The following is a 27,669-nucleotide window of genomic DNA, read 5'->3' as shown; positions in this document are numbered from 1 at the left end:
ACACTTTGTACTGTTATTTTAATTAATTTATTTTTTCAATTTCTTTCTCTTCCACATTCCCTTCCCAGGTTTTCCTTTTCTTTCTTCTGTCCTGGTGTATTTCTTCCATTTGTTTTTCCTGGAAACCTTTGATTTTTGTAATTTTTTTCTCAGTGGTAAAAATTATTTGATGCCTTCTTGTGTTATTTTCAGTTCTTCTATGTCTCTTTCAGTGTTTCTACTCCAGTCCTTATTGATGTTTAAATTTTTAAAATGTGTAAATAGCCTGTTAGGGTACATTAATTATATATGACCATCTTCTGTTTCACAAGTTTATGTTTCTAAGTTTTATTTTGTTTCTTTTTTTTAATGCATATTTTTAATAATATTCTCTATAAAAATATCCTTATATCCATTATGATTAGTTATAAATTTGATTTATTTTATTCCATTGTATATTTATGTTCTATTTTTAAGTATTTGTCGTAGGTGAATTGAAAAACCAGTTTTATTGTAAAGACTGCCATCATTTTGCAATGTGCCTGGCAAATTAGAAAATTATCTAGCAATTTCAAAACAGACTGATATTTTTTCAGAATTACTGTAATGAGCCTATACAACTTTAGGCTAATCAGAAAATGTGCAATTGATTGCTCATTAAAGAAAATAGATTTAATAGATGTCCAGTATAAGCATTATTGCTTATAATTATAAATATAATCTAACCAAATCTTATCTATGGTCGCTTTGCTTGCAAACCATGACTAGTGAGCAAAGGTTATAATTTCTCTGCAAATACCTCTAAATACCAACTGTTTTTTGATTTAATAATAATAACATTATTATTGTTTAAATTTTGTTTTAATTTTATTATATCCTGCATTTTAACATGAGGAGTCGGAGGAAAAATTAATGAATGTTATAAAATGTTAAATCCTAAATTACTAAATAGGACTTTACATTGCTACCTAGTAAATTATTGCTGTACAATTCCTGTAGTTTATTTAGAAACATGAAATTTAAGGAATGTCTTGCGTTATAGCCTGTTTCATGAACAGCAATAAGTAAAAGAATCAAGGAATGTCCATGAGTCAATGGAATAAACCGGAAATGTCTGTCATTAAACTCTTGTACATATTGATCAGTCTGTCCTTGTTCTTGGATAAGTTGTAAGCTTCATTTACAGCTAAGTTTATAATTTGCCATTATTGTTTATTCTTTATAATTTTGTGTCAGTGTGGGTTTTTTTTAATTATTACAATTATGTTTGTTGAGAATTCTGATTCAGACAGTGAAAAAGTATTTTTGTTTGTTGAGAAATAAACTAATAAGAAAAGAACCATAACAAGTTGGATATCAGATGTAATGAAGAAAATAAGGTTACATTTACTCACTACAGAGTAAAGTAAAATCAGTGAAATGGCTAACACATAATTTTGCTTTGTTTAAGTTTTTGTTTTTATTTTAAAAGTTTTAACATTTAATTATTTAATTTTTATCTTTGTTTTAATTTTGACTTGTTTAATTTTAATTAATAGATCTTTGTAATTTTAAACAATTTTTTGCAAGTTTTTGATGATTTTGTAATATATAAAAAATACATAACCTGATGATATGAATCAAATTTGCAAAAGTGCTTCTGTTATGTAATGAAATAAGGTAAGTCATCCTATTTCAGTTTGTCTGTACTTAGGTTGATCTATTTAAATATATATATATATATATATATATATATATATAAAGGGGGCTAAACATCAGGCACTCAAAGAAGCACTGACATTGATATACATAATGAATCGTGTAAAATCTTTTTAAAGTTTAGATAGACATAGCCATTGCAGTAGATATGACTCCAACAAAATTTACTTGCCACAAGACCTAGACTTAATTAAAATGTAAATTATGTTTAAAAACTATAATGATAACAAAAATATAAACATATAACACAAATCTTGTAGAAGAAGTTTTAATGAAAAATGTAATATATCATTCAAATATTCACGTCTAAATTAATGTTAATAATAATCTTCAGTAACAACAACAATCAAGACATTGTTGTTATAACAACAATCAACAACAAGTCTTAAATAACTGGACATTCATATTTTATTATCTTTAGAAATGAATAACATTAAATTTTAATTAATTTCAGAACAATATAACACAAAAATGTTTGTTATACAATAGTATCATAATTGAATTAAATCAATTAAAAAACAAAATAAATAAAAATTGTGAAATTATTCAGGTTACATCACAACCCACTGTAAAGAAATAAACTTTTTAACATTAATTTCTGAAAGGTTGACATATTGTAACATTCCTTGTTTTCCACCTGACCACTAATATAAAAAATTAACTATTAATTGTTAGATAATTTTACTAATAATTAAAGAATTGATGACATTCTAAAAAGGATTGAAAAAGGGTATAATATACTTTATTTGGAAGAATCAAAGTAATTATTTTACACATGTAAAGGATAATGCTGCTAACTTTGATTAAGAAGAGTATGAATTCATAGTTAAAATAAGACCACTGATAATAAAGTTATTATTATCTTACAATAACAATGAAAACTACTGTTATCATAAATTTGTAAAGAATGTCCCTTTTAAACTTTTGACAGGGTGCACTCTTGTACAAATCTGTTTAATGTAATGAAACAGGATACTGAATATATTTATATTAGTAAAACAAGTGACAAGTATGAGATACTCAAACTGACAAACAGTGAATGTAAAAATTAAAAATATTTAGGGATTTATTTTTATGTATAACATGCTAAGCAGAAATCTGGTGATTATGAAAGTCACCAAATTTTGGCAAACATGCAATATGAGTTCATGTTATAACACGAGTTAACAATACAATTGTTATAATACAATGTTACATTGTAACATCATTGTAATCATTGCAATAACATTGTAATGATTACATTTTTTCAATCTATTAATTCTGTGAATCATTAAACATAAATTGCAACTGTTTTATAATGTTATTGTTCATAAATCTGTGCTGTAACTTTGTAAAATATACCTTTTATTTGTGGGTATGTTATCTACAATGAACATTTGAACTGATTTATATGAAATAATTAACACTGACGTGAAATTACATAGCAAGTGTGGAAGAAGTTCAGTAGTTATGTAAAAACTGTCAAAATGATAAATGCAAATACATAAATTTACCTTTTATAAAACATGTAGTTTCCTAGCAAAGTCATTTTGTTTCAATGTAAATGTTATTTCCTCAGTAAGTAGAAGATCGATTATCTCTTTAGTCGAGTAAGGTAGACTAATGTAACATACAGACTTCAGTAATCTTGTGCTTGAGGTGTAACGGTGCAGAAAGCATGTTATAAGCTGCTTTGTACAAAATGAATCTGTCTGGATTTAAAACTTTATGAGCTTAAAGAATGCATTATTTTTTGTTTTATTGTTTTTACTAGTCATTTTTTTTACACATCCAGTCAGAATTTTTTTATAGCTCCATTGTTATGAGGTGATCGAAAGATTTTGAAACATTTACTGTTAAGCTCTTCACAGACCACTAAACTATACCTATATCTGAAGAAAATTATTTAAAAGGAATTGAAAATGCTGTTAGCAATTCAAAAAATTATTTATTCATTGACTTGTAAAGATCTATCTACCTTTAAATATTAATATGGGTAAGGATAAAACTGAATTGTCTTTCTTAGGTAGACAAAACATTTCTAATGGAATGGATAGAATTCATATGATAATATGAATTATATAATGATAATGATATTTCTGCTCACCATAAAACAAAATTTCTAGATGCTTTATTAGATGGAAAATTCTTTTGGGATAATGAAATTGTATTTGATAGCAACAAAATCAAACTGTTGTGCTTTGAAGCTTTTTAATACTCTAAGCTCATCATCAATTTTCAATATTTATTATACTTATAGTTCTTGCCTTGTATAATATATTATCTCTGGGCTCGATCACAAAGTCAGAATGAGTTTCTAGGATACAGTAATGGGTTATCAAATCAGTATCATAACTATGAATCGTCTAGATTAATATTTAGAAAATTCAAAATGTTAATTTATTCTTCTCTTTATATTTGTGAATGTTCAACCTTTGTTAGAAATAATAGTCAACTATTCTTAAAAAAAAATAACATACATCAGAATTGTTTTTATGCAACTCAGTAAATACCTCACTTAGGCTTTCATTGCTATTTTCAATTGTTGAATCTTTAAAAAAAATCTTCCCATGAATTTATTTAAAATACAATTAAAATAATTTCTTCAACATCATCATTCATTATCATCAACATCATCATCACCATTACTATTATATTCTGTTCTACCTATCAGCAGGTCCCTTTTGCCACCTATATATTAGTATAAACCATTTGTTTCATTTTTTTGTGTACTTCCTACATAAGTGCTCTTTCTTCTTTAATAATTTTCATTAATTACTCATGCCTCACTTTATCCATCCATCTTACTTTACAATTCCATATCAAAAGTATCAACCTAGTTCCTTTCCTTCTTCCTTATCTTCCAAGCTTCATACCCATACAAAATACCCAGTTTGACTCATTTGATTAACCCCTACCTTGACTCCAGACTTTTACTAAATAGTTATTTTGTGGTCTTACTGAAGGTTTCCTTTGAAATTGTCGTCTTTAGTTTTATTTTCATTGCATTCTTCCAGTCCTCTGTCACCATAATACCCTAAAATAAGTAGTAATTTTTTTAATTTTATCCTTACCACTAATTGACTTTATTGTTTATTTCCATTATAGTTTCGCCTACATTTATTTTCATTACTCTTATATGCTCTCTAATAATATTTCCTTTTATTACTTCCTCCAAAGCTGTTAATCTTTGAAGCGCATGCATACCATCAGCTAGTATCATTATGTCATCAGTAAATATTATGCATCTTATTTTTAATCTCTTATACTCATTCTTTCTTCTCTTTCTTCTAATATATTCTGTATCATATCTTCAATGTAAATGTTGAACAACATCGGAGAGACAGCATCCTTCCTAATACTGGACCTAGACTACCCAATCAGTCAGTCATAATTATTATTATTATTATTCATGGACTTGCAAAATGACTAAGTCAATAGAAGATGGTCTCTTTCCCCTAAGCATGCAATCACAGTGTTTAAGGGAGTGACCGCTAATTCATCCCTCCTGCGAGAGTTTAATCACCTGTTTATTCATGGAAACATGTACATCATTTATTCTTTTTAACTAATTGTCGTAATTATGTAAATTAATGCGGCTCAGATCAAAGTTCAATGTCCTCTTGTTGTATTGATAACCTAATTCATCACACCATAGAGGTTCCAGATTTATCAATAAAGTACAATATACAACATTATTAGGTATTCATTTTCAAATTTATCAGTTTGTTGATTATATTAGTATACTAAGTGTAGATATTTTATAATGATTTTGGCTTAATGTTCATATTAATTTTAAATTTCATTATATGTTTAAATTCACTTTTTTAGATTACATTATTACCTGAATGGCAATGTATCCTTGGGAAAGAATAAGATCAAAAAGAAGAACTAGATATGACAACTAGTTAAAAAGAAAAAAACTATATACATGCTTCCAAGATCTAACATACTGCCCACCAAAAATCATACAATTTTTTTAACTGTTTATTAATATAATAAATAATAATTGAACACATGCACAATTAATAATTAAGCACAAATATACAATAATTCTTGAGTAACAATTATTCTTTTAGTAAAGTTTTTCAATAAGCAAATCCTAAATTGGATGAATGCTCAGAACTAATAATTCTCACAAGAGATCAATACTGATTCATTGAGAATGTAATTGTCAAGCCTTGAATAGAGAGTAACCGTCTGAATATGTGAGGAATAAGTAACCCTGAATAGCATAATTGTTGATTGCATAAGTGCATGGAGTAGACCAGCCTCAAATAATCATAGTAGTTGATTGAATAGATGTATAGCAGAATAAGTGTTGAATAAACATAAATTTGAGTTTCAACAAGAACATGATAAGTTACCTCAAATGTAAACATAACCTTGATATTGAGCAGCATAAAATAGTCTTCTATACATATGTTTATAAATTATTTTATGTATAACAGGATTTACTGTATAAGTAAGTCTCTAATAGAGACAGTAAATTGCAAATACATTGTCTGGACTGATTTCTTATTTATGCAAACTACAGTAAAGTTGGCAAAACTTCCTAATAACAAAATCACTTGGGAGAAACCAGAAGATACAATACATAATAGATAATTGTGTAATGCTTTTCTTGTAGAGGTTAAAATAATAATAGAGGTTGTGTAATGCTTATCTATCATGGATAAATGAACTCAGATAAGAATTATATGTTAGATAGATACCATAGAAGTACAAAAACAGATTGTTAATAATTAATTCTTCAAAATTAGTAAAGTATAGTTTGCTTGATGGTTTACAAATTATTCCATTTGTAATTTCTACATTTATGACATGTACTAGGTTTTCTGATCTCATAAATCAAGCCATATTTTCATTGTGAGGGAGCAATGTTTTTGTCTACTATTAAAACTAAATCTCCTTTACATAAGTTTTGCTTAGTAGTTTGCCATTTGTTATGTTGTTGAAACTGATGTAAGTAATCCTTAGATCAAATATTCCATATAGATTGTGTAAATTTTTTAATTAATTGCCAATGGCCTAAACAATTAACAAAAGTTTCAGTGATGTCAGGATTAGGAATTGTAGTCAGAGGAGAGCCAATTAGGAACTGTCCGATAGTCAGTGGTTGTGGATCCCTTGAATTAGAGGATACAGTATGTAGTGGGAGTGAGTTGAAGATAGCTTCAATCGGTGTGAGTACAGTAAATAGTTTCTTAAAATTAAGAACAGTTTGTCCTATTTCATGATGAAGATAATATTTATTGCTGTTTATACCACTTTATCATAATCTCCCGAAGTGTGGGGATGAAGGCAGAATAAATGCCTATCTATTACTTGCAAAACAATGAAGGTCTGAATATTGTGTTTGAATTCCTTTGATTAATTTCAAAAATAATTCACATAAAATATTATTTGCCGCCTTAAAGTTTGTTCCATTTTCAGAAAAGATTTGTTTTGTAATGTCCCTACATGGTATAAATTGTGTTAGTACAATGATGAAAGCCTCCGAAGTTAAATTTGAAACTAAATGTATAGTCTTAGTTGAGAGGCATATAAATAGACATAATAATTCTTTGAAGTGGTGTTTTTTTAATCCTTGCTACCTATGATGAATTACCAATGGGCCACTATAGCTGACAGTACAACGAGAGTAAAGTTTAGAAGGAGTGACTCTTCACAGCTAACAATTGACCCAGTTGTTGGTTTAATCTTTTAATTCTAACGCAAAAACATTTTAAACACGTTTGAATAATGAATCAAATAATAACCCTTCCATTGATTATTCAACATCTTTCACATAAAGAATTGTAAATTAATTGATTACCTCCATGTAGGAGATATGAATGTTCACTTTCGATTATTAATCTTATTAAGTATTGTATTAGGATATAAAATGAATTGATATTTATTGTTACACTGTAAACTGGAATTCTGAAGGCTACACAAAACATGCCATTTTGTGTTTATAAATGGATCAAGAGAGAACAATTAACTTGTTTATTAATTTGATGATCATTTTGATCATCACTGATTTCTTACCTAAAATATCCCAATTATGAAAGTCGTATATTAAGGATAACATTTAATTCTTAAGTATTTAATGTGCCAATCATTCTTTCAGAGGAGTTTGTTTTAACACTATGAATAAATATAAAGCAAAACTAAAGGTTCAGATTAATTTAGAAAGTGACAAAACATTTTCAGCAATGTTTTTAGATAATGTAGTAGTAAACAAGAGTTGAATATCTTTGTGTTTTCAGAACCACAATCAGATGGTAGAATAAATTCATTAGATAAGAAGTTAAATTATTGTGTGTTGACATAACCAAGGAGGTCCAAATCACCATACATTAAGTTTTTGAAGCCTTTCAGGAAAATAACTTCGAGACAGAATATCAGCAGGACTGTCAGATGAATTAATGTGATGTCATTTGGCATTAAAATTAAACTGTTATATTTCTGAAACTCAGTTGTTGATAAATGCCTTCTACCTTGAGGATTCACCGTGAATCCAATGAAGTGTTATCATAGAATTTGTGTATAAATGAATCTCATTTATGTAAATATTTAACAATGTAATTTATTGATTAGCTAAGCAGGTTAGTAGCAAACAAACACACAATTCAAATCTTGGGGTAAAATCTGATTGAATGGTGATATTCTAGATTTTGAACAGAGAAGGTTGGATAAAAACCCTTTACTGATGTAATGTACCAACAGAGCCATATATTTGAAAAGAAGTGATAGTAATATTTTTCTTAATTGCTCTATAAATAGTAATACTCTTAACTGAGCTTAAGTGAGTGTATAAATCTATTCATTGTGATGATAAACTATCAGTTAAGATATCAATCCAATGACATTTAATTTGCCACAATTATCGTATAAAGTGTTTACATAAGAATACTGTTGGTCCAACCTAACCCAAAGGATCATAAATACAATATATAGAACTTTTCTCTTAGTAGATACATTACCTTTCTGTTTGATAAATTGAAATTAAAGTAATATCTGTCTGAGCTAATATTCCATTATATAACTAATGTGTTTATGTTCTCATCTTTATTTAATAAAATATCACAGTTATCATTTGATGGGATTATATTTGGAACATTAGTGTACCATTTGTGTAATGGAAATCCATATTGATTTAACAGTTATTTCTGACTTTAATTACATTTAAATTTTCACATCTTGTTATAAGGTCATCAACAAAGAGGTCAGATCATTTAATATAGTTTTAGAGGCAAATGGATATTGAACTTTGTTATCCTTTGCAATCTGAATAAGACATCTAGTAGCTAGGAACGATGCACTATTTTGAATCATAAGTCGCAATTTTCAACGCATAGTGTTTTAATTCTTTGCCAGTGTAATCTCGCCATAAGATATTTGTAGATTACTAATCTAATATAATTTAATAAAAATTAAAAATTTGTCTATACATTTTCTCTATGTCAGCTGACTAATATAACTACGTAACCTGAATCTTAGAATTATCAAAAACAGATTTTCATGGACAATAGGGTCACCGTATAAGGATATCAAGTATTGGAGACAAGTAGTTTGAGAGTTAGCTGATCCATCAATAACAACTCGCAATTTAATTGTTAAACTCGATTTCTTGCGTACCGGATGATGTAGTAAGTAAAGTACATTTGGTTCTGTAACTACCTGATCATGTAAGTTGAGTTCAAAGATGTTACCTTAGTTTTAAATACTTGAGTATGAAGTCAGAGTACTTCCTTTTGAAAGAACGGTCTCGATTAAGCTTGTTTTCAAAATTTAAAAATCTTTGGTTTGCAACCTTTAGAGAATCACCAAGGTTTGCCTTAGGTTTATATGGGAGTGTAATAATGAACCTTCTATGTTCATTTCAACAAGTATTTTTTTTAAATTAGTTTCAAAAATGTGATTTTTATATGAAAACTTATTAGTTGTATTACGCTCTTCAACTTCCCAGAACCTTTCAGTAAGAGAATGAACTTAAACCTAATAATATAATATAGAACTAATATGAACATTCAGACAAATCATTGTAAAATATCTACACTTAAATACTAATCTAAGCAATAAGCTAATAATACGAAAATAAACAGAAAAGAAAAACAATTTAGAACATTTTTCGGTAAGCGGGTACCACGTTTTTCTTTTTATCTTCCAAATCAATGGGTATTTGCAGCGAAATTATAAATATAATCTAACCAAACTTAACCAACGCTCGCTTCGTTCATTAACCTTCGCTTGATAGTCAAGGTTAGCGAGTGAAACGAGCATAGGTTAAGTTTGGTTAGATTATATTAATAATTTATATTTACAATTATAAGCAGTAATACTTATATTGGACCTCTCTCAGGTACATTTGAAAGACCCATGTTTAAATAAAATCGACGTGTAAATAAAAAAAAAAAAAATATGGAATACTAATCCAAGATTGATTGTTAATATGAAATATTGGTCCTTTTCGGTAAAAATGTTATTTGGCTTTAGATTTATTTGGTTATTGGTTATTTAGTTATTGGTTAAATGTAAAAATGAGCGATTTTATTGTTATTTTTGAGAGAAAAAAAGTTGTACCCGCTTATCGAAAAAGTTCCATATGTTATATTCTCATATTATCCAAATAAATAACCTTCTCTCTAGAACAGCAGCAAATTGTAAAATCTTAAAAAAATTATTATAAATTTTTACACCGACCCAAAGCCAATAATTAAAAAAGAATTAAGATGAACAAATCATCGAAGCGAATGAATGAAATAAAACCATTAGAAAATTTAAAAAAAAAATTATATTAGGAACAAATGATTTACGGACAATTAATTTAATTATCTTACCAAAGAATGAGAGAGAAAACTATTTTTATAAATTTTTATTGAAAGGTTTTGATACATTTTCAAAATATGTTTTCATACAGTTGATAAAATGAAAAAATAGTGTCGATGTATTTGAAAAAAATATTTAAAAGACACAGTTAATCATTTTCCTCTAAATTTATTACATACTGATAACAGACTAAACTTTAAAAATGACTTTAATGTATTATTGAAGAAATATAACAAAATTACACCGCAATGAGAAAATTTTACAGAACGTTAAGTAACAAATGAAACGGGTAATTTGCGATAAATAAAATTTTTAGATGGATCGATGATATTAAAAAAAAATATTAAAGATTATCTTTATATATATATATATATATATATATATATATATATATATATATATATATTTCTTGTGTGCGTGTATGTCACTGAACTCCTTCTAAACGGCTGGACCGATTTTGATGAAATTTTTTGTGTGGGTTCAAGGGGATTCGAGATTGGTTTAGATTTACAATTTGATCCGATAGAAAATGTTTTTTTCTTTTAATTTATTTATTTATATGTTGTTGTTGATCTTGGGATGATTAAGGTTTACAGTTGAATCCGGTAGGCAGTGCTGCGATCGCGTTTTAGAAATTTTTTTAATTTTTGGCATATCAGTCAGACCCGGTGGTTGGTGCTGCGATCGGATTGTAGGAAAATTTTATTTTGTTACTTTTTTGCTATCAGTTACTTGCGTCGTAGCTTAGTGTTGTTATTACATTAAAATTCGTATTTTTAACGGACTACTGTGTTTAGAGAGTAGTTTGAATTAAATCCGATAGGTAGTGCTTTTCTGACAATTGGATTTATTTACATTCTGACTTTTACAAAGTGAAAGGTTACATTTTATGAAGTTCTGTAATGTTTTGTAAGTTTCTGAATGTTCAGTATTAATTGTAATGATTTTGCAACCACAACCCCTTTTTGTTTTTACAAAATTATTTTCCACCGAATTCTGTGATTAGATAGTGGTGTGAATTAAATCCGATAGGTAGTGCTGTTGTTTTGCCATTTGGATTTATTTACATTCTGACTTTTTTAAAGTAAAAGGTTAAATTTTGTGAAGTTCCTAATTTTCAGTTTTTTTAAGGTTTTATGAAAATTTCAATTGTGTTATTTTAATTTGTAAGTATACTCAAATCTATCAATAGCGAAACATTGTCGAGTCTGCTACAATTGCGCGCTTATTGAGAATATTATATCATATTATTATTTATTGAAATAACGTTTTAAAGTGTAATTAAAAAATGTACATTGTGCAAATTTGTAAGGTGCAGTATTGAGGTTAGTATTTTACATGATTTTCATGAATTTTAATGATGTATACAAGTGTGTTCAATAACAATCAACTTAACCTACAAATTTAAATTGTCAGTTCTCATTTGATTCTGTACAAATTATGAAGTATTGAACGGCTCTTTTAAAATAAAAATGTAAGTTTGTAAATAAATTATAACATTTATAAAATAAAAATATAAGTTACTTATAATAATTATAGTTTAAAGTATATTTAAAAAATTGAAGTTATAATTTTTGTAGCTGATTAATTTTGTAAAAAATTTTCTAAAATTGTTTTTAATTTACAATTATGTAAAATTTGGTAAAATGATGTTGAAGATGTTGAAATAAAGAATGAGAAATTAAATAAAGAATAAGAAAAATTTGTACTAAAATTTTACTAATTGCTTTTTTTTCAGTGCTTTAAGTTTTTTTATTAATGGATTAATTAAGCTATCACATGGTTATGAAAATTCAAAATTATTAAATAAAAAAAAAATTAGGCAGTACTTTTTTTAGAATAAGTGAAAATTAGCAGTTATGTGGATGAAAATTTATTAATAACAATAATTATTAATTTTATGACGTTTCGTATTTTTAATTCAATTTTCATCAGACATCTCAATATTTAGTGAAAATAAATATTAATTAATCAATAAATCCATTACAACTATACAACAATCACAAACTGATAATAGTCATATTAATGAGATTTCGTCCACATTCCTGCTAATTTTAACTTAAATAAGTTACTTATATTTATACGTTGTGCATTTATTACAGAACAATGCCACGTCAGGACAACGCCTGTCGGGTCCGCTAGTATTAATATAAAATACAGAATTATAAAAATTAAAATATTGAATTTAATAAGAAGAATGGAAAAAAAATTAAAAACAGTTTTTAAATATGAACTACCAGAAATTGTTTCAAATTCGGAATTCAAAATCATTGAGAGCGAAAGAAAGAAACAAATATAATAATAATTGGAAACTAAATAAATGTTTATCATTGTAAATATTAATAACACTAACCCCGTAACAACATATCAAAAAAAAAAAAAAATAATAGGAAGTTTACATTATCATCAATGTATTCCTTAACTTATTTTTATATATAAATGAAACACAGGAAGGTGTTCATGTAGAGATTAAATTTTTATAGCGCTAGACGGGAAAGTAAAATTCAAAGAACGTAATCCGCCAATAAGGTGAATGCGGCAAAACAATTTTAGGATTTAACATTTATCCAAGCATTTACTTACTAAGTATCATAGAAAAAAAGTTACCGACTAAGTAATTTAAAAAATAAATTTTTGCAAGAGAAGCACGCTAGAGAAGATAAGAAGGGATAGTGTAAGAAGCAGTATGATTAGAAAGGAACTGAAACTGGAAAGCCTTGTCCAATCAATTGGAAAAATCAAAGCTCAAGTGGTTTGGACGTATTGAAAGGACGGATAAGGAAAGATTACCAAAAAGGATTCTGCATGGAAAGGAAAAGGTAGAAGACCTAGGAGTAGACCAACAATGAAATGAATGAATACTGTGATGAAGGAAGTGCACAAGAGCGGGGATTTGATGCTGGAATTAATGGAAGAGAGATGGTTCATAGATCGAGACGGGCGGAAAAATTTTGTAGAAGGCCCAACCCGAGGAAACTTTGATTAAAAAGAACTGAAGATTATGATGATGATGATGAAACAGAAATGAATACAACCCTTCAAAAAGTTCTACTACTAGTTGTAATAATTGTAACAATGAAATTCTAACTACGAATTAAAATATGCATTTAAAACCTTCACATTTTATTAAGAAGTCAATAATCAACAACATAAGAATCCATTATTAATCAATCTGGTGTTTCTTGAACATAATGAATAAAATTAGTAAGAAACCACAAAAATTAAGCATTAAAAGAATTACTGATTATATTTAGCAATCAATTAAAAAAAAAATGATTGTCGAAATAAACTCGTTTTTATGAATTTTTAATTAAGCTCTCCATGCAGGAATAAGCTTCGAGAGAAGGTTATTATTTACCGTTTGCGAATAGTACACACTAGGCTCATTCATGGGTATCTGATGACTCAAACAGATGCACCCTCTTTGTGTTCGCTGCCACTGCCAACTAACTGTGCACAACATCCTTGTGTATTATCTCTATTATGCGGCTTGCGTCGGAGATTTAAATTAGGAATAACATCCGAAATATTTTAGGAAACAATATGACGATGTTATGAAGCTGTGCATCTGTATTCTGATATTTGATTATTACTATAATGAGTTTAAGTATATTTATGCCATATGGCGTATGGCAGATGATAATTTTGTTGTTATAGGTTAGTCCTTTAATATGAAATTTCATTCTGGTTTTATTTTGCCTTTAGCATACGGCATAGGCGTTTTACATTTGTTTAATTTTGAAGTTAATTTTTAAATGTAACTCATAATTAGTCATTAGTCGTTTCAACAGTAATGCTCTGTCCAGTCACTGGTAACGACACTTCGCTGTGGTCACAGAAAAAAAACTTAAAAATAAACATAAGAAAAATGAACAAAAAAATAAAAAGTATATAATGAGTTAGGAATGGGCAATGTTACATCGTATCTATCATTACGATAAACTGAATGAAACCAAACTTTTCTTTTTCCTGTTTAGCCTCCGGTAATTACCTTTCAGATAATACTTCAGAGGATGAATGAGGATGATATGTATTAGTGTAAATGAAGTGTAGTCTTGTAAAGTCTCAGTTCGACCATTCCTGAGATCTGTATTTAATTGAAACCCAACCACTAAAGAACACCGGTATCCACGATCTAGTATTCAAATCCGTGTATAAATAACTGACTTTAGTAGGACTTGAACGCTGGAACTCTTGACTACCAAATCAGCTTTTGGAAAGACGCCTTCACCACTAGACCAACCCGGTGACTTTATTTAATTTTATCTACGTTAAAGTTAACTACAGAGTGACTGAAAAACAGACCCTCACAAGAACAACATATACACTGAGGTATACATGTCTGATATTTAATAAATTGCAAAAAATTCTTATCTTTCAGCTCCTTACTCCTCTGATATTGTCGGACAATATTCTCCCTAAGTCTGAGTTGATTTCGTTTATTTGTTTTTTGTTGCCAATCATTTAATCGCTCTTTGGTTTGTTATTCTTCTGATCGTAATTTGTGTACACGTTCTTTAATTTTCAAATTTTCTCTTTCTTTATATTCATCATCCTTTCTTAATCTTTTTATTCTTCCCTTGTTCTTAACATTTTCTTCCTCTTCATATTCATCTTCTTGTCGTTTTTTTGAGATAAATTTTTCCATGTTTTCTTTTTTTTCCTGTATAATTTTTTATTTTTTATTATTCCCCAAATAATCCAATAACAAAAACTGAATATTTTATACCGTAAGGTCGAAATTAATATTTGTAACCAATAGGAGTTCACTAAACTTTTATTAACTTTTATTTATATGACACACTAGAAAGATGAAATTTTTGTTAATGAGCAACTCACGAAGATACTAATAACACTGATCTAGTAATACAAGTAAAATTATTATTTTTTTTATATCCTAAAATTTCAAGTAAGATTGTTGGATTAATTATTGTATAAATATTCGATGTTAATAAAAATAAATATTTTACAATTGTGTAATTGCCCACTTTATTAAAGAATTGGAGGATTATATCTCACTTTTTAATGAAATGCGTTTAAATGAACTGCAGCAAAAAATGTGTATATATAGGCGTACAAAGAAGTCATGTGACGTCCATCTCAGATTTATTTAACAGAAACATCAATTGCAGAATGTTATTCAAAAATTATTACAAATCTCGTAGCCTTGCGAAACTGCGGTTATATCGAAATGGTGCTACATGATGGACTCCCCATTCGACTGTGGTGTTGTTACATAAATTTTTCGATGACCATGTAATTTGTCATCGTAGACTGCCATGATCCTGGTAATTTTTACCGCGGACTAGGATGCCTCCACGGTACCTGATTTTAAAATATCAGGATCTCTCGTAATCAGATTTTTATTTAAGTAATCCATTTGAAAAGCTGATAACACAGTTGTAGTACTTTCCCGTTACACGGCTGTTTTCTTATGCAAGACTAACACACACAACTTAATTTAAAATATTTAGTATTTTATTTAATTATAATATTTTTTGTTTATTTAATTCAATGGTTCTAACTAAAGCTTGCGCGCTTACCGTATTTCATTCGCGCGGGTGGGGCGGCACTAGCGGACACTTTAAATACTTTTTTACATTAAATATTATTTATTTATTTAATTTTACCGCTCATCTTTAACATCACAGCATAGCGGATGACTACAACAGGTGTACGTCAGTGCACACTAGCGCTCCTTCTGGCTAGAGGGGATAACTCTTGAGTTAGTATACCCACTTAGCCGCTAGTTTATTTAGATAATTTTGTGGGGTGTGGGCATCGATTTTTCAGAAAATCTTTTTTGCAAATAATTTATTTTTTTAATTATTAACAAATGTGTTTAAGAAAATAAGACCTTTATTAAGCGAAATCTCAAGATATTTAGGGTGATCTTGCTGTACAGCCTAACCTCCTTGACCTTTTAAGTCGAAAATTTAATAGCATCAAAGGCCCATATGTATCAGGAATCTGACCAAGTTTGGACAAAATCGGTTCAGTAGTTCTGGAGTTATAAGGTGTGTAAGACCGAACACGCGCGCGCTTACATACGAACATACGGAAAATTTCCATTTTTGGGGGTTCCTTAGGTGTCAAAATGTCAAGATCCGGTGACAACCCCATATGCCCAAATTGGACCGATTATAATACTTTTTTTCTGAAGCAATTACTCTACTATAGCGCTAGATAAAAAAGTAAAAATACTGTTTTCAAGAAAGATCCCCCTTCCTTTGTATAGATTGAAAGAAAAGATCGAAGACAACAACACTAATATCAGTGCAACAACAAAGAAGTTACACAGAACATCAAAAAACGGGGCGCCTGTATCACCATTCAAAATGGGCATTTTGAACATTTATTGTAACATGAAAGTAGTAAAAATACAAAATATAATCTGGTTAGTTTCATATATCTTATAATTAAATCACTCTTGACATCAAATAAATATAACTGGTTTATTCGTGAGTTACGGGACTTTATGAATACTCTGTATGTGCAAACATGTATAAAAATTCTCTCAATCACTCTCTCTCTCTCTCTCTCCCGATCGGCGTGCGCGTGTGTGTGGTATGTGCGTGCGCTCGCTCGAGCGTGTGTGAAGTTTAATCTATAATTAGTATCCGAGAGTAATAATTAATCAGTACTATTTTCATAAATACGAATTGTCATAACAAAATATTATTTATTCTTTCGAATCGAAATAAAAAGGGAAACTGACCGCAAAAAAACTATTTCAAAAGCGAAAATATTATAAGATTTAAAGCGAGGGTGATGTAATAATTTTGAAGGAGAAAAGGTAGCGGACTAATACTATCTAGGCCTCTGCCGACGGAAATTGAAGTTTTGGATGAAGGTAGAAATATTTCACGTAAAGATGATACCGACCGCTTTCAAATATTACATTATAATTTCCGACTCTCCTTTAAGCACTGCACTCCTCTTCCTTCTACACTTTAAATCCTATCCTGCAACTTATTCCTTTACTACATCTCCTTTCGAATTCATATGTTAGCAAAACATTTGCCTCTATTGATGTCAGCCGTAATGAACCTAGTTGTACATTTTATAGAATACTATTTGGATATAATTATCTAAAAGACTTGAAAATTCTACGATAACTTTATTAAAACATTATTCCCCGGATGGATTGTTATAATTTAACTTTAAATATGGATAAAACGATCGCATTATACTTTTCAGAATTTCCATGAATGATTTTGATAGTACTCATATTTTTAATACCCATTTATTGAATGAAAATTCATTTGGAATGATCATTTTATATTGATTTGTAGTGTGTTTTCCTTTGATATCTCGGTACTATTTCGACATCCGACACGAATTTAATTTGTTTTTTTTTTAATAAAAACAAAACTTATAGTCAGATAATACAAAATAAAACTTTTTTTCAGACATTAAACAAAAACAAATTCATTAATATGTTGAAGCATTACTTCAAAAAGATTTTCTTCATTTCTGTATCTATGTCTCCATAAAAATTCACATCAATAGGGATCCATTAATTCTTTGGATGATCCATTTTCTTTTTTATTTCGTTCTTTGGCAATCATCCACAAATACTCAATATTTTGTGTGTGCCCCTGTCTCATACTCGACGAAATTCTCAGAACGGTTTACGGTGGGGTGTTGTAAGTTGTCTTCCAAATGAGAAATATCGACATAAGATTTACATTTATCAGATATAATCATTGAATCTTTTTCGATACAAGCTTTAATTATAATCAGTAAAGAGTCTTTCATACAAACCGGAACAGCTTACGTAAAACACTATTTTGTCTTTCTACAGATTCCAACATAAATCGACCGGTTTGGAAGAATTCTTCCTCTATTGTATTTTCGTTTTTAGAAAGAAGACTTGTCGATCTCCACTGTCATGCTGGGACCGACAATTTTTATCGGATTTTTCAATAACATCTGCACAAACTTCACGCAACTAGTTCTTCCATTCAGTGATACTTTCAGTTTGCATGTTCAATTCTTTGAGACGAAATTTAGTTGTTGCATATTTGTTAACCCAACAATAAATAAAAAACCAACTTTATCAAGATTTAAATTACAGCCTTCTAACCATGTATATTTTCTTACATGTATATTTTGCCGACATGATCGTTTATCGCACAACCAACGAATAAGTTGGCACTATAATTTTATTTCATTTCATGCTTCTTTTTACAATATCTTAGTGTGCAATATTTTTCTTTCGTGAAAAAATTGCACTGCTTTTTCAGGAGTATTAACATAATCATGGTACCGATTACAATATTTAGGTTGCTTCATAAGAAATCTACCTAAAACGGTAAATTTAACTGTTACTCCATATTTTCCCTTTTAATTTAAAAAATCCTTTCTCAATGTTCATTTACACCGTAAGAAGAACTTGTGCACAAATTTTCATCAAATTATCCTCAGTAGTTTTATTAGAGGTTGATTATAAGCTAGTTACGATATGTTTTTTTATATATGAATATCTTTATATATATATATATATATACATTTCTTCTGTCCGTGTGTATGTGATTGAACTCCTAAACGGTTGGACTGATTTTGATTAAATTTTGAGTGTGTGATTAAGTTGATTCGAGAATGGATTAGATTCACAATTTGATCCGATAGAAAATATTTTTTTAAATTTATTTATTTATGTATGTGTTTTTGTTGATCTTGGGATGGTTAAGGTTCACAATTGGATCCGGTAGGCAGCGCTGCGATCGCGTTTAGAATTGCGAGATTATTGAGAATATTATATTGTATTATATAATTATTTATTAAAATAACGTTTTAAAGTGTAATTAAAAAATATACATTGTGCAAATTTGTAAGGTACAGTATTGAAGTGAGTATTTTACATGATTTTTCATGAATTTTAATGATGTATACACAATCAACTTATAATTATATACAATTATAATAATTATAATTGCATTACAATTACAATAATTATAGCTTAAAGTATATCTAAAAAATTGAAGTTATTATTTTTGTAGCTGATTGACTTTATAAAAAATTTTCTAAAATTGTTTTTAATTAACAATTAAATTTAATTGAAAGTATAGTATAAAGATGCTTTGATTGAAAGTATATTTCCAGATTTACAAGCTAATTACACTAATCTTGCGTAGCTACGTGAGCGAGCTATTTTGGCCGCAAAAAATATAGACGTCGACGAAATTAATTTAAAAATATATCAGTCATTGCCTGGCAATGAAATATGTTTCAAATCGATCGACACTGTTGTCGATCATGAGGAAGTTGTCAACTATCCTGTTGAATTCACTAGATTTACCTGGAATGCCACTACGTAACTTGCGATTGAAGATTGGTTCATCAATCATTTTGCTTCGAAATTTGAATGCACAAAGAGCTATGTAATAATGGCACGCGATTGGTCATAAAAAAAATCATGGGCAATGCTCTTGAAGCTACCATTTTAAACGGTAAGTTTCAAGGTGAAGTTGTTCTTCTACTATGGATTCCAATGAGTTCAGACTCTCCATTCCATTCAAAATTTTGCAATTTCCAATTCGCTTGGCATTCGTAATGACTATAAATAAGTCACAAGGCTAAACAATGTCAATTTGTAGGTTGGATCTAGAAAATCCGTGCTTTTCGCATGGCCTATATGCTGCGTGTTCTTATATGTTGCGTGTTCAGGGGTTGGCAGACGATCCAGTTTGTTCGTTTATACCCCTCAGGGATTAACTAAAAATATTGTTCATCAAATCGCATTGATAAAAAAATATATATTCCTGTTAATATTAAGATTAAAAATATATTTAAAGATTTATTTTTTGTAAATTAAAAAAATATACCTGTCATAAAAATGATTTGAGTTTTTTCTTTCTTGCTATTATTTAAGACAGTTTTAAGTTTGTACTCAACACATTTAAGTTTATAGTGTAAAGATACACTCACACGCAATTGATAGGTCGAGTTGTTATATACGCGTGGTGGCGTCAGATATTTAAAAAATTATTTCTTATATATGTTAAGACTTAATAAATTACGCAGAGAAAGAGAAAGGGAGAAAAGTATATAAGGGTGAGAGAACTGCGGGAGGAAAGGGAAAGCGAAAGGAAAGAAGGAAATGGGGGAAGGGAAGGTGAAAATGGAGGAAGTGAAAGGAAATATGGTAAAAATTAAAATGGGAAAACGGAAATGGGGAAAAGAGGGAAAAGAGAAAGGTTAAATTTTGTGAAGTTCCGTAATATTCATTTTGTTAATGTTTAATCAAACTTTTAATTGTGTTCATTTAATATATATATATATATATACTCAAATCTAGCAATAGCGAAGCATTGTCAGGTCTGCAGGTGTTTTAATAAATTACCGAACCATTTTACTTTCCCGTCTAGCGCTACAGCAGAACTGTAGCTTTAGAAAGGAAAGTACTGTAATCCGGTCCAATTTGGGGATATGCGGTTTTCACCAGTTCTTGGCACCTAAGGAACCAAAACACCGATGGAAATTTTCCGGATGTTCGTATGTAAGCTTGTGTGTTTGGTGATGCACTCATATCTCCAGAACTACTCGATCGATTATGACCAAACTTTGTCAGATTACTTCTATACATCGGGCATTGATACCATTAAATTTTCAATTTAAAAGGTCAAGATGGTGAAACTGGGATGAGGCTGTACAGCTAGGTCACCCTCAGTATGTCGAGATTTCCCCTAATTAAGGTATTATTTTTCTTTGGCACATTTGTTAACAATTAAAAAACAATAATATTTGAAAAATCGCACCCGCGCCCTAAAAATAATCTAAATAAACTAGCGGCTAGGTGGGTATACTGCCTCAAAAGCATCCCCTCTCACCACAAGAAGCGCTAGTGTAGCACTGATGTACAGCTGTTGTAGTCGACTGCTATGTTATGACGTCACAGGTGAGCGGTAGAATTTTTTTTTTGGGGGGTTTTTTTTTTGTTTAACCTCCGAGTCCACAGTTAAGCATTACTTCAGAGGATGAGATGAATGATTTGTAGCGTGTGTGAAAATGCCATGCCTGACCGGGATTCGAACCCGGGACCTCTGGGTGAAAGGCCGAGACGCTACCACTCGCGCCACAGAGGCCGGCAAGAGCGCCTCTGTGGCGCTTAATTTAATTTAATTCTACCGCCACAGAGAGCGGTAGAATTAATTAAATCAATAATATTTAATGTTGTAAAAAAGTATTTAAAGTGCCCGCTAGTACCGCCACACCCGCGCGAATGAAATACGGTAAGCGCTCGCGGTTTAGTTAGAATCATTTAATTAAATAAACAAAAAATATTATATTTGAATAAAATGAAAAAGGCCACGTGACGGGAAACTCTTACAACTGTGTTATCAACGTTTTTAAATTTTAGCGAAAATTTATTTAAAATACAATTAAATTATTTTTTTCTAAATAAACAGCATTACTCTGTCAATGAGTTATTAAAATTCTGAATTTTTGATATCTCCTTTTCATGTGTTGAAATAATTTTCATTAATGCTTTCTGAATTGTGAATTATTTTGTAGTTAATTTTTATATTCAGTATCTTCATATATTTACCTAATATTATTTTACGTGTTTCTATTTTAAATAATTAATACAGTCACATCATTATTTTATTTTATAATGTTTACTTAGTAATAATCTAATCAAACGTTTTACCATAGTTTCCCTCGATTCATCCAGACAATTGCTGGAGCAGTTTCTTTTTTTTGGGTGAGGAATAGTACACCAACCCGTTCCTGATGTGTGATATATAATTCACCTATATTATTATGTACCGATTTGTCTTGTAGATCATCGATCTTAAATGTTTATCCGATTTTTAAAGTCTGTAATCGTTCTGAACTTCTTTTATAGCCTTTATTCTTATTTAATATTAGCGTATATTTTATTTCAAAACGTGCCGTGAAATGTCTACTCACAAAATCAGAAACGTTTATTTATTTTTTTCTATTAATGTAATGTTATAAAAGTAATGAAGATAAAAATTAATCTTCTTATATTGTTAAATAACTTTTTTCTGAAATATTTTTTGACATTTCTTCATTTTTTCCGATTACATACAAAAGACGGTTGATAAAAAGCACTTCTTTCATTTACGATTACATTATCTTTATAAAAAATTAAATAAATATTTCTTGCGAAGAAAAGAGCAGTAGAAAAATCCTATGTAATTTGTTATAGCAGGATTCTCTACAACTATAATCACGAAAGGGGCTTCGAGATACTACAAAGGATTTTCTTCTCTTTCAGACTTAGTCGGATGTTATTCATAGAATTATCTGATAACTTTCATATCTTACATATGAAAATTAATTTTTACTTTTTATAAAATTAATATTTTCTCGAGCCAGTGCGACTTATTTATTTATTTATTTTACTTTTTATTTTCTTAGAAACATATTTACATTTTATTTTTAATTAAATGTACGTAATAATTTTATTAATTATAATCATAAGTCCGATCGATGCTACACATTATAGTCTGACTCGATATTCACTATCTTACTTTTATAATTTATAACATTCTCTATTTTATTCTTAAAATAATTTGCTTTATAAAATAACTATCCTTTTCGAGATTTATATGCAGAAGTGCAGTCACCTTTAAATAACTTTGCGGCCGATAAACAGAAAAAAAAATTAAATAAACGCTTTAACCTCGAAATCGATTTCGTTTTCGATATGAAACCATTTTTACTTTTTATTTCGATTTTCATATTTCAACAGAAATATTCATTTTTCCCATCCCTGAATCCATTTTGACTAGTTTCGGCGTGACATTAATACGTATGTATCTCGCATAATTGAAAAAGATTAGCCGTAGAATGTTGAAATTTTGGATTTAGGACTGTTGTAACATCTAGCTGTGTACATCCCCTTTCGATTGCAATAGACTGTGCCAAAAGTCTCCAAAAAAGCCCAAAATCTAAAAATTTTGATTTTGGACTTTTTCTTAACTACAGTAATAAACCCCCATTGAGAACTTTTCAACGATATATCGTAAGTGGTACTTTTCAATGGTTCCAGAGTTAAAGCCAAATAAAATTTTTATAAATGAAATATTTGGATCATACAAAGGGAAGATTTTGGAACGAGTTATTTTTAATTAACAATTTGAAAGTGATTGACGCAAAATTAAGGCAGTTATCGTGTCCACAAGAAAGTAAAATATAGATATATATATATATAAATGTACGAGTACATATAAACGTTTGAGCTGACGGTGGTTTTGGGATCTGGGGGATGTGAAACGCGAAGATATGTCGAAATTTTTCGGAAGTCGAATCATGGTACCCACTGCAATAGGTAACTTTCTTATGAAATCTACCTAATACATGCCAAATATACACATATGTACATACGTCTTATACATTTCCCGAGATTTCTATAAATTTTTTGCTTTTTGTTCTTGAAACTTTGATAACTATAAAACCTCAATTCACAAAATGTTGACCGATTGCTATACTTTTGCTTTGAAGCTATATTGCTGAAGCAGTAATAAAGAAAACCGGGAAACTAAAAATCAAAACTACAAAATATGTGATATTTTAAAATTTAACTGTATGATAAGCACAGTTCCCTCTAATCTGCGCGGGCCGCGGCCGCACACTGATTTTAGAGGTATTGCAATAAATTTATTCCCTAAGCATCTCCAATCTATTGTAAATATGCAAGGTATACACAATGACACGTTTAGTTCAGACTACGGAGTAGCATACATCGTGACTTTCTTACGGGAGTTTATAACTACTATTCACAATAAAAATATTCTATTTAATTATCAGCAGTTCATCACACAAAACGTTGTAATATTTACAAGTGTAATGGAGTCAGTGTTATGCTCAGGAAGAAAAATGGGGTAGCAACAATTCTCAAAAGAGAAATATCACATCTAACTGAACACTGTGTAGCACATAAGAAAATTTAAGATTAGATGATGCGTGAAAAAATGTATCTGTTATGCGGGATATGGAAAATTTGATTAGAACTGTTTACACTATATTTCACCGATGTAGCATCAAAAAAAAAAGTTTTGAAGAATTAGCTCAAGTGTCAGAGAATAATGTTATATCATTTAAATCATTAAATGAGGTTAAATCGTTATCCAGATAATTCGCAGTTAGTGCTTCAGTAAAAAAATTACGATACAGTACATTAATTGAGTGTTGTAAAAGCCAGAGAGCAGAATGCATTTACCCCAATTGTAAATATTGTGAAAAAATTCTGACTATTTCACAATATCGGCTAGCAATATTTGCTGTAAAAGATGTATTGGACCAGCTTATTTTCTTGTCTTCTACAAAAAAATTAATTTAACAATTGATTATTGATGCTCATCAATAATTAAAAATTAAAATTAACAGATAAAAAACCAAATATTTGCGACATGTAATCTTTTGGAGTGACACAATAAGAGAAATATTATCGGAAAGTTAAAATGTTATTGAACTATTTTATTATTATTATTTATTTGAAAATTATTATTCGATTTAGTAAACATGTATGTTTGCACTTAGAGAGAAGATTTCCAGATGAAGAATTAAAAGAAAATTCAGGAAACAATTTTGATTTCGAAAAACAAAATATAATACATTTTTTTTAAATAAATATTTAAAGTTTACGGCAAATAAATACGTTGATACAGATAAAACATGAAATTAATATTCAGAATTGAAATTTACAATTCTAGAGAAAACTAAACTAGGATTTTTTCAAAATTTATCGATACATTAACCTTTGCCCAAACTACCCCTAAATTTTTTAACCTTTTCTTTCTATAAAAAGCCGTAATAAGAAAGGGAGTCCGACAAGGATGTTCCCTATCCCCGTTACTTTTTAATCTTTACATGGAACTAGCAGTTAATGATGTTAAAGAACAATTTAGATTCGGAGTAACAGTACAAGGTGAAAAGATGAAGATGCTACGATTTGCTGAAGATATAGTAATTCTAGCCGAGAGTAAAAAGGATTTAGAAGAAACAATGAACGGCATAGATGAAGTCCTACGCAAGAACTATCGCACGAAAATAAACAAGAACAAAACAAAAGTAATGAAATGTATTAGAAATAACAAAGATGGACCACTGAATGTGCAAATAGGAGGAGAAAAGATTATGGAGGTAGAAGAATTTTGTTATTTGGGAAGTAGAATTACTAAAGATGGACGAAGCAGGAGCGATATAAAATGCCGAATAGCACAAGCGAAACGAGCCTTCAGTAAGAAATATAATTTGTTTACATCAAAAATTAATTTAAATGTCAGGAAAAGATTTTTGAAAGTATATGTTTGGAGTGACGCTTTATATGGAAGTGAAACTTGGACGATCGGAGTATCTGAGAAGAAAAGGTTAGAAGCTTTTGAAATGCGGTGCTATAGGGGAATGTTAAAAATCAGATGGGTGGATAAAGTGACAAATGAAGAGGTATTGCGGCAAATAGATGAAGAAAGAAGCGTTTGGAAAAATATAGTTAAAAGAAGAGACAGACTTATAGGCCACATACTAAGGCATCCTGGAATAGTCGCTTTAATATTGGAAGGAAGGTAGAAGGGAAAAATTGTGAAGGCAGGCCACGTTTGGAATATGTAAAACAAATTGTTAGGGATGCAGGATGTAGAAGGTATACTGAAATGAAACGACTAGCACTAGATAGGGAATCTTGGAGAGCTGCATCAAACCAGTCAAATGACTAAAGACAAAAAAAAAATTCTTTCTATATAATATTATGGAAACTTCTTAAGCATCCAACTTAGACTTTGAGCATGGCTCTTCTGTTATGAATTTCATAAAAAAAAAAAATACCGAAACAGACTCGAAAATGAACACTTGGGTGACCTTTGAGAATTAATTTACATTTAATCGATGGCGAAGAAGTAAATACAAACGAAGTTTACAAAGAATGTATTTGTATGAAAGATGAAAACAGAAAGTTTAAACATTTTTTAAAAATGTTTTATCTAAAATAAAACAAGTTACCTAATTGTTTACGTATAAATATGTATACAAATTTGAATGTTTTGTATAAATGACACAATAACATGTGTATAATAGCCAAAAAAAATTTTGCACAAATTGATTTCTGAATAATTTTTTTTGACCAGAATTGCTTTTTGAGCGCACAATTCTTATCATCAAACTTTGATGATAAGCAAGCATATAATCTTATAAGAAATGAAAACTAGAATTTTAAAAATTCGGCTGAGAGGTTCAGGAGTTATAAGCGTATAAAAACATAAATAGAAACAAAGGTCTAGTTGACCTAACTTTTAATAACGAAAATACTAATACAATAAAATCTATCCAGAAGTAGAAGTAATAAAAAATGATAAAATGGCAAGGCCAGGCAAAACGATACTCTACACAATTCTACAGAAAGGTTGTGTTCAAAAATTCGTTCATTCACGTTGCTTTTTGTTCTCAGTATTTATTTTTGAACAAGTTGATTTCATATCACCTTGGTTTATATTATGATTATTCTATTTATCTGAAGTCAACACTTGAGATCAAAGGGAACCAGGAGTTCAAAAATCGTATTTTTTTAACTTTTGGTTTTTTCATTTTATTATATTTCAAAATCTTGCGATTAATTTGACACTGTTGTACGATGTTTCTTTCTATTTTTAAGAAATTTTATAAATTTGTGATGCAAATAGATTTTTCTCCAGTGTTCGTAACAGTGATGAACCAGATAGTCACAGGTTGTGTCCTGAAGGAATAAAGAGTTGGTGTAAATATAATAAACAATTGGTAGATCCTCAACAACCACCTTATAAACACAGGAGAAGTATACCTAGGGCAATTTTGAAAGTAATAAAACGCGTTTTTCAAGCTTTATCTAACCGTAATTTATTGAATAAGTGCATTCATGGAACTACAAAAAATGTAAATGAATCCTTCAATAATGTAGTGCGGTCAGTGCTTCCAAAAAATATATTTATAAAAAGAAAAAATCTTGAATTTGGCGTTTATGAGGCTGTGGCTACATTCAACAAAGGAAACATTGGCTGTGATGTTATTCATAGACTTGAATTTTAATCTGGATATTACATGGTAAAGGCCATGAAAGAATTTGACACAATACGAATTCGACGAGCTGAAAAGTCAATTTCATATTACGAGAGAAAAGAAGGTTACCAAGAGAAAGTTGGAGGAAAAGCAGGAAGAAGAATATGGAACTGGCCTGTTTTGAGGTTGGAT

General features: G+C 29.3%; 1 pseudogene; it reads left to right on the top strand.

Annotated features, from left to right (window-relative positions):
* The first annotated feature begins 6,713 nt into the window (after window positions 1–6,713).
* Window positions 6,714–27,669, top strand: part of LOC142317934 (uncharacterized) — a 72,173-nt pseudogene continuing 51,217 nt past the window's right edge.

The sequence above is a fragment of the Lycorma delicatula genome, chromosome 1, assembly GCF_047948215.1.
Source record: "Lycorma delicatula isolate Av1 chromosome 1, ASM4794821v1, whole genome shotgun sequence".
NCBI classification, from domain to species: domain Eukaryota; kingdom Metazoa; phylum Arthropoda; class Insecta; order Hemiptera; family Fulgoridae; genus Lycorma; species Lycorma delicatula.
This window is presented reverse-complemented; position numbering and strand designations above follow the sequence as displayed.